Source organism: Schistocerca americana, chromosome X (assembly GCF_021461395.2).
Source record: "Schistocerca americana isolate TAMUIC-IGC-003095 chromosome X, iqSchAmer2.1, whole genome shotgun sequence".
In the NCBI taxonomy this organism is placed as follows: Eukaryota; Metazoa; Arthropoda; class Insecta; order Orthoptera; family Acrididae; genus Schistocerca; species Schistocerca americana.
The window spans coordinates 257,459,835-257,469,803 of NC_060130.1; positions in this window are offsets into that span (position 1 = coordinate 257,459,835).

Sequence of the window (9,969 nt, forward strand, 5' to 3'; positions counted from 1 at the left end):
GGAGTCAGTCCTATGGTCAAATGACGGTATGTTTGTACGATTCTCCTGTGTGAACGATTTCTTGAACGTGCAATTTAAAACTTCGGCTTTCTTTTTGCTGTCTTCAAGTGGCACACTGGACTGGTAAACAAGGGACTAAACGGAAGCCTTAGACCCATTTAGCGATTTTACGTAAGACCAGGATTTCTTCGGATTCTCTGCTAGATCTGTTGCTAAGGTGTGACGTTGGTAGTTGCTGTATGCTTCGCCCATAGATGTTTTCACAGAGGCCAGAAACTGTACTAACCTTCGCTTCTCGTCATTTGTGCGTTCCCTTTTGAACCGAGAGTGCAACAGCCTCTCCTTTCTTAGCATCCTCCGAATTTCGTTATCAAACCATGGTGGGTCTTTTCCATCCTTTATCGAATTACAAGGCACATACCTCTCTAGACGACAGTTTACAGTCTACTTAAACTTTGCCCATATTCCGCTACATCCATCTTACTGGAACTAAGTGATGCCATTTCACAGTCTAAGCGAGATACTAATACTGCTTATCTGCTCTGTCTAGAAGAAACACTCTCCTAGACTTCTTTACTGGTTTCTTAACTTTTTTAATCATAGTTGATATAATGACATCATGCTCTCTAATCCCCGTTTCAATACTGATATTGTTGATAAGCTGAGACCTATTTGTAGCTGCAATGGATAAGATATTTCCATTGCTCTTCACTTGGCATTATCAGACGAGAAGAAGATCTGATCGTGTATGTTTAAAATACATGATGGAAGTGGGAGATGAACCTATACCAAGCAACAAAAAAGCTAGGAACAACCGCAGTCGCCGTTGCTGCATTCATGATTGTGTGGTAATGTAGGATGCGCTTAGCTAACAATTTAGACACGGTGAAAAAAATTCAGTTCTATGTTAATTGGTTAATTTTCAGCAGGTTTCTGAAGCGGAAATTGTGATAGTCTCATGTCAGCGGGATGTAAAAACGCTCTTAGCCATCATAGCCTCGGTTTGAAGCTATTTTTAAATTTTTACCGTTTCAAGAAATGTCTTAGATCTTGAAATACTACTGTAGTGTTTGAAGTTACCAAATACTTCGATTATTACTGCCATTATTTCTATTTATTTCCTCATTCTGCTGCTGCTATACGCGTGCTTGAAGGAAGCATTTAATGCTTGTTGGTCCGTTTTTCGAAGCAGTTGCCCAAGAGAAGGCAAATATTTAGTTCGCAGCAGATGGTTGAGGTGTTCTGTGGCAAGTGGACCGCAACAAGTAGTTATTTAGTTCTTTCCGTAACTAGGAAATACTTTTCAAGGTAATATCGGACGTCTCCAATTATTCGTAGATTACATTAAAACTAAATTAACTGATGGTGACGTTACTTCATAACAGAAAATGCGTTGCACTACTTTATTTACTTGCGCGAAGTAACAACGCTTGAAAAATACTAAAACTGGCAGTAAACGCCACCTTCAAAGCTAGAGGCTGTTAATGTCTTCTGTTAAATGTCACGATCATTCTCTCCAGGTAACTTGGTCGACATCACCTATTTCACGTAGTACAAGGAAGAGAATATTGTAGAAGATCCACTGTTTTCTATTGTAATAAACATATTTTACTTGGCCCAAGTTAACATTTTCGCGGAATTATTCTAAGTGTTTTTTTTTTCACTTCAACAATGTAGAAAAATATTTCAACGTTGAAAAACTTACTAGTGTCGTGGCCAACAATTCTTCATATTCCTGACGTAAACTGGCTCAGCATCATTTCAAGCCCCAGGTACTGCAATGTCATATTGAAACCAACAATGTGCTCGTATTGCCAACTTCATTGTTCGTTTCACTTGATTTTGTAGTCAGTGAAATGTAAGTTACATGATTCGCAACATGATAGGTTTCATATCGTTCCTCCCTTCCTTCTGGGAGCTTAGTTTTAGTCAGCAAGCTTTTTCCCTTCTGCCTAGCGAAATGCCGCACAATGCGGCCAATAATCGCTTCACAAATCGCTATTTGGTGCTGTTAAGATTTCTTTTAACGTAGTCGTAGGTGAAGGAATTTAGTTCAATCTTAAAATATCTTACGCAGCAACGTTCACAGATTTACCAAATAAGAAAAGCTTGTTGTCCAGGTACGAAAAGGATTAAAAACAATGTTTGCACCGTATGGATCAGGTCGATCTTATCGTCTGATGCCACTGCATTTTCGTTTGCCTAAGAGGTATCACACGTTTTGTTCCTATAGCTGAGGGAATCATTAGTTGAAACAGCGTTAGCATCTCAGGGTATGGTACTGCCAAAAACACAGGGCGATTAACAACGGAAAGTTGAGTTCATCATCAAACTGAAGCGTTTTTATAACAGGAAAGCCAGTAGACACCGTTTGTCCTCGCCTTTCTCCAATCAGCTCTGGAAGCCATACACAAAAATTTTTAAAGTGCAACGTGTACTTTGAACGTTACAGTTGACGTTTCCCTCCTAAACTAAGAAGTCTTTGTTAACAACGATTTAAGATTTGTAGTAGCGGCAGAATTCGACCCCGATAACAAGAGATTGCAAACTTACCCATTTGTATGAAGCGCTGTTACAAACTTTTGTGGCGTAGTATGTGAGGCAACACAGTTGATTAAAATACGATAGCCGGAGCAACATGATCTGCATCGCAATGTAAATGTAAATTTTACCTTTGATCTCTGAACACCGACTCATTATTTTTACTACTTATAATGTTTGGAGACAAAATACATTTACACGACACTCCCAACAATACTCACAAGGAACTAATTTATTAAATCTGTTTTTAAAGCAAGTAATCTGGACTGAATGTGACTCCTGAGGCGAAATAAACGCTCTCCTCCTTGTATCGCGCTTCGTTTCCTCCTTGTCTTGTGAGTAGGTCCTTACTTGAGAAATGTCAAAGCTCAAGTGATTTGATAAAGGACGCCTCTTTGTGCTTTATGAAGATGGATGCTGTATCAGCGCCATTTCCCGTACCCTAGGATACAGAAAATCTACGATACATCTCTACGCGAAGAGGTTCGCTGTGGAAGGCCACGTCAACCGTCGTCGTCGCCCTGGACGTTCACGGAGCTCCACAGACGATCAAGGCAATAGTATATTCCACTACGGTGATAAAGGCCCTTGGAGGACTAGCACAGGAATTAGGAACATCCTCCAGATAAGTGTGAACAGGTCGACCATTCGTAGTCGTCTCGGATGCCAGATCAGACTTCGCACTGGCGTACTGAAGGAAAGCGCTTTCGTACTGGGCTCAAGTTATATTCGCGGTCGAGACGGTGTTTTCTACTGTATAAAATACCTTAGTCCTTGTATAACGATCAAGTGGAGCGGGATTCGACAGCAAATACGTCCATCAGAGGCAAAGGTGTGACCGATTCCACTACATCCTCGGTTATGTACTTATGAATTCTATAAAATTATCAATACTTAATAAATAATTCTCGTTGTCCTCCTAAACTAATAACACCACGAATTAAATTCGTGGGAGTGTCGGGATTCGATCGCCTGCCTTCACGACTACGCCATTCTACCAGTTACGTACGTCACATTTACGAAATAGTATGATATGGTCTGTGATGTCACACATTTTCCCTGAAAAAGAAGTGATGTACCGAGTGAAAGCGGTGCACTGCGTCTTCAACGGAAATACAGAATCCACATCTGAATACGAATTTCATGAACGGGGTTGTGAAGAACATAACTATTTGAATATGACACAGTAGGTATTCTGCTAGGTTTTATCAGCTCTGCTTCGTGTGAAGATCCATGTGTGGCAGAGTGTGAGAACTTAATAGCTGCTGACCCAAGCGTCATAAAATTTCGACACAGTAACGGTAAAGTTACTCATGTGGCAACTGCTCATGCAGAAAATGGTTTGATAATTTTTGAAGCATATATTCGATGACCATGACTGAAATGTAAAAGAAAATGCAGTTGAACTAGAGACTCATCCATCTTACAACGAACGTTTGATGTAATGAAAAAAAAAAGAAACTGTTCGTTTGAGTCACAGCAGTGAAATGATTTAAGCACATCACACAGTAACCAAAACGTTAATTTACAAGGAAAGTGAAAGACTCGGACTTCGTCTCGTCGCCGGTCAAATATTCTGAGTGGCTTCCATTTAAGATGTGACACTGTGTAAGTAAAATTCTTAGCTTGAACTCAGATTTGACGTTTGACACCTAAGCTACGACTGCTTTCCAATGTGACATTCCGAATAATCTACATTGGGAAACATGGACGTAATGAAAAAAGTTATACCACTGCTGTGTGATGTTGGCTGAGCGGTAGCCGGCACGGTAGCTCAGCGTGTTCAGTCAGAGGGTTAGCTGCTCTCTGTAATAAAAAAAACTGAGTTAATCGATCAACAACGAACTCAAACGGATGTCTTACGACGTTCGCCCCGAGCAGACAAAGCAAACAAAATGAGATTAAAAAAAAAAAAAAAAAAAAAAGGGGAAGCATGCTCGCCTTCTAACGTTGTGGTTCACATGCAAGTCTGTTCGGATCTCGCTGGACAAATGCTTCAGTCTGGAAGACTTTTCTCGTTTTTTGATTCTATCCGCTAACGGTCAGAATGAAATTCAGTGACTAAATCATAAGACATTCTCTCCATCATAAGCCATCTCACAGCCTCCATTGAATACGTTGCAGGAGTGAGCAGAAGTGTGTGTTTTTGAAATACTGAGCTACTTGACAAGAAAGGATCAGTAATGGTCAAATAGACCATTAATGACAGTAATTTGTGTGTTGCTTGTCATCTAGAGAATCATCAACTGAGACGAACGTTACATAAGCAGTTGACTTACTGAAGTAAATCTGGAGGTGAAAAACGTATTCAGTAGCAGAATCGCACGCTTTTTCATATCTGTCTTTTTGTATCTGCATCAGAAGTGATACATTTTCCTACAGAAGTAACTGCTACCAGTGTTTGTTCCACTATCATATAATCATACAATAAAGGATCCTTCTTTCTATGTATTCGCAATACATTACATTTGTCTATGTTAAGGGTCAGTTGTCACTCCCTGCACCAAGTGCCTATCCGCTGCAGATCTTCCTGCATTTCGCTACAATTTTCTAATGCTGCAACTTCTCTGTATACTACAGCATCATCCGCGAAAAGCCGCATGGAACTTCCGACACTATCTACTAGGTCATTTATATATATTGTGAAAAGCAATGGTCCCATAACACTCCCCTGTGGCACGCCAGAGGTTACTTTAACGTCTGTAGACGTCTCTCCATTGATAACAACAAGCTGTGTTCTGTTTGCTAAAAACTCTTCAATCCAGCCACACAGCTGGTCTGATATTCCGTAGGCTCTTACTTTGTTTATCAGGCGACAGTGCGGAACTGTATCGAACGCCTTCCGGAAGTCAAGAAAAATAGCATCTACCTGGGAGCCTGTATCTAATATTTTCTGGGTGTCATGAACAAATAAAGCGAGTTGGGTCTCACACGATCGCTGTTTCCGGAATCCATGTTGATTCCTACATAGTAGATTCTGGGTTTCCAAAAACGACATGATACTCGAGCAAAAAACATGTTCTAAAATTCTGCAACAGATCGACGTCAGAGATATAGGTCTATAGTTTTGCGCATCTGCTCGACGACCCTTCTTGAAGACTGGGACTATCTGTGCTCTTTTCCAATCATTTGGAACCCTCCGTTCCTCTAGAGACTTGTGGTACACGGCTGTTAGAAGGGGGGCAAGTTCTTTCGCGTACTCTGTGTAGAATCGAATTGGTATCCCGTCAGGTCCAGTGGACTTTCCTCTATTGAGTGATTCCAGTTGCTTTTCTATTCCTTGGACACTTATTTCGATGTCAGCCATTTTTTTCGTTTGTGCGAGGATTTAGAGAAGGAACTGCAGTGCGGTCTTCCTCTGTGATCATCCTCTGTTTCAATGCCATCATCATCCCGTAGTGTCTGGATATGCTGTTTCGAGCCACTTACTGATTTAACGTAAGACCAGAACATCCTAGGATTTTCTGTCAAGTCGGTACATAGAATTTTACTTTCGAATTCACTGAACGCTTCACGCATAGCCCTCCTTACGCTAACTTTGACATCGTTTAGCTTCTGTTTGTCTGAGAGGTTTTGGCTGCGTTTAAACTTGGAGTGGAGCTCTCTTTGCTTTCGCAGTAGTTTCCTAACCTTGTTGTTGTACCACGGTGGGTTTTTCCCGTCCCTCACAGTTTTACTCGGCACGTACCTGTCTAAAACGCATTTTACGATTGCCTTGAACTTTTTCCATAAACACTCAACATTGTCAGTGTCGGAACAGAAATTTTCGTTTTGATCTGTTAGGTAGTCTGAAATCTACCTTCTATTACTCTTGCTAAACAGATAAGCCTTCCTCCCTTTTTTTATATTCCTATTAACTTCCATATTCAGGGATGATGCAACGGCCTTATGATCACTGATTCCCTGTTCTGCACTTAAAGAGTCGAAAAGTTCGGGTCTGTTTGTTATCAGTAGGTCCAAGATGTTATCTCCACGAGTCGGTTCTCTGTTTAATTGCTCGAGGTAATTTTCGGATAGTGCACTCAGTATAATGTCACTCGATGCTCTGTCCCTACCACCCGTCCTAAACATCTGAGTGTCCCAGTCTATATCTGGTAAATTGAAATCTCCACCTAAGACTATAACATGCTGAGAAAATTTATGTGAAATGTATTCCAAATTTTCTCTCAGTTGTTCTGCCACTAATGCTGCTGAGTCGGGAGGTCGGTAAAAGTAGCCAATTATTAACCTAGTTCGGTTGTTGAGTGTAACCTCCACCCATAATAATTCACAGGAACTATCCACTTCTACTTCACTACAGGATAAACTACTACTAACAGCGACGAACACTCCACCACCGGTTGCATGCAATCTATCATTTCTAAACACCGTCTGTACCTTTGTAAAAATTTCGGCAGAATTTATCTCTGGCTTAAGCCAGCTTTCTGTACCTATAACGATTTCAGCTTCGGTGCTTTCTATCAGATTTTCCAAAGTCTTTATTTGCCATTTCACCAATATGATAGGTACGGTAGGCTATAATGTCTCTGTCTACAAAACTTTCAAGGCCAGGTACGTTAGGAACTCCTGTACCACCTCGTACAATAGCTACAGTAAGCAATCCATTACCATGTGTAAATGAATCGTTAATGTCAATGCTGAAATTCAGTCGACATCCACAGAAAACACATGGTCCGTTGACGAGTGCAGTAGCAGCAGTGTTCTTCACTGTGTTCTTCTTCTTGTCTACAGCGGATGTTGTGAATTCGATGTTTTCAATAGTCTTATACACAGTGTTCCTTGTGCGTCGACGGTACCTCGGCATCGTGGCGGCGTTCAATGCAGTTGCCTGTGCAGCAGCCGTAGCGCGACTGAGCGCCTGCGCATGCGCAGTGCGTCAGCGCGGGGACACTATTTTCACAGTGCCAGCAGAGCGTTATCCCGGACGGGAGCACTAGCCGTACTAGTGCCTACCGTACCTATCATATTGGTGAAATGGCAAATAAAGACATTGCGGCGCGCCAGCAGCGGACGGGAGCACCTAGTACGGCTAGTGCTCCCGTCCGGGATAACGCTCTGCTGGCACTGTGAAAATAATCTAAGTCCCCGCGCTAACGCACTGCGCATGCGCAGGCGCTCAGTCGCGCTACGGCTGCTGCACAGGCAACTGCATTGAACGCCGCCACGATGCCGAGGTACCGTCGACGCACAAGGAATACTGTGTATAAGACCATTGAAAACATCGAATTCACAACATCCGCTGCTGACAAGAAGAAGAACACAGTGAAGAACACTGCTGCTACTGCACTCGTCGACGGACCATGTTTTTCTGTGGATGTCGACTGAATTTCAGCATTGACATTAACGATTCATTTACACATGGTAATGGATGGCTTACTGTAGCTATTGTACGAGGTGGTACAGGAGTTCCTAACGTACCTGGCCTTGAAAGTTTTGTAGACAGAGACATTATAGCCTACTGTACCTATCATGTTCGGATACAGCATTATTAATGTCCTGCTTGACATAGTCACGTCGTTTAAATATCTGGCGGTAACGATGAGAAGCTCCTGTAAAGCAGACTGCATATAGGACGCTAGTGCGACCTGTTCTTGAGTACGCCGTGGCCAGGTGATTGGGTGTCACTTGTATCATACTACTGTACTCGAGGTTCCACACTCCTAAACATTCCTAGGTCCACTGTTTCCGATGTGATAGTGAAGTGGAAACGTGAAGGGACACGTACGGCACAAAAGCGTACAGGCCGACCTCGTCTGTTGACTGACAGAGACCGCCGACAATTGAAGAGGCCTATAATGTGTAATAGGCAGATATCTATCCAGACCATCACACAGGAATTCCAAACTGCATCAGGATCCACTGCAAGTACTATGACAGTTAGGCGGGAGGTGAGAAAACTTGGATTTCATGGTCGAGCGGCTGCACGTAAGTCACCCATCACGCCGGTAAATACCAAACGTTGCCCCGCTTGGTGTAACGAGCGTAAACATTGGGCGATTGAACAGTGGAAAAACGTTGTGTGGAGTGACGAATTATAGTACACAATGCGGTGATCCGATGGCAGGGTGTGGGTATGTGCCAGCGTGTGTCGTGCCAACAGTAAAATTTGGAGGCGGTGGTGTTATGGTGTGGTCGTGTTTTTCATGCAGGGGGCTTGCACCACTTGTAGTTTTGCGTGGCACTATCACAGCACAGACCTACATTGATGTTTTAAGCACCTTCTTGCTTCCCACTGTTGAAGAGCAATTCGGGGATGGCGACTACATCTTTCAACACGATCGAGCACCTATTCATAATTCACGGCCTGCGGCGGAGTGGTTATGCGACAATAACATCCCTGTATTGGACCGGCCTGCACAGAGTCCTGACCTGAGTCCCATAGAACACCTTTGAGATGTTTTGGAACTCCGACTTCGTGCCAGGCCTCACCGACCGACATCGATACCTCTCCTCAGTGCAGCACTCCGTGAAGAAACCTTCAAACACATGATAGAGCGTATGCCTGTGAGAGTGGAAGCTGTCATCAAGGCTAAGGGTGGGCCAACGCAATATTGAATTCCAGCATTACCGATGGAGGGCACCACGAACTTGTAAGTCATTTTCAGCTAGGTGTCCGGATACTTTTGATCACATAGTGTAAGTAACATTCCCATTACTGCGTCGAAATTTTATGACACTTGAGTCAGCAGCTATTACATTCCCATACTCTGCCACACACGCCATCTCCAGAACAGGAAAAGCTGATAAAACTTAGCAGAATATCTACTGCGTCACTTTCAATTAGCCCATATTATTCGTAACTCCGTTCATGAAATTATTATTCAGATGGACAGTCTGCAATTCCGTTGAAGACGCAATGAGCCGTTTTCACTTTGTACATCACTTCTTTTTCATGGAAAAGGTGTGACATCACAAACCACATCATACTATTTTGTAAATGCGACGTGCGCGATTGGTAAAATGGCGTAGTCGTGAAAGCGGTCAGTGTATATTCCACAGGTAGGGGGTTCAAATACTCTCACTCCCACGAATTTTAATTCGTGGTAAGTGTTATTACTTTAGGAGGACAACGAACGTTATTGTGTATTCATAATTTTAAAGAATTCATAAGTAAATAACCGAGGATGTAGTGCACTCTTTCACACCTTTGCCACCGGTGGACATATTTGCTGTCGAATCTCGGTTTACTTGGTCGATATACAGGGAATGAAGTCTTTGGTACACTAGAAAACACCTTCTCCACCGCAAATATAACTTGATCCCAGTACGAAAGCACTTTCCTTCAGTACACCAGTGCGAAGCCTGGGGCACGGGAAATGTCGCTAATTTAGTGTGCGTGCTTTATCAAATTCCTTGAGCCTTGACATTTCTCAAGTGGGGATCTACTGACAAAGGCAGGAGGAAGCGAAGTGCGACACAAGGTGGAGA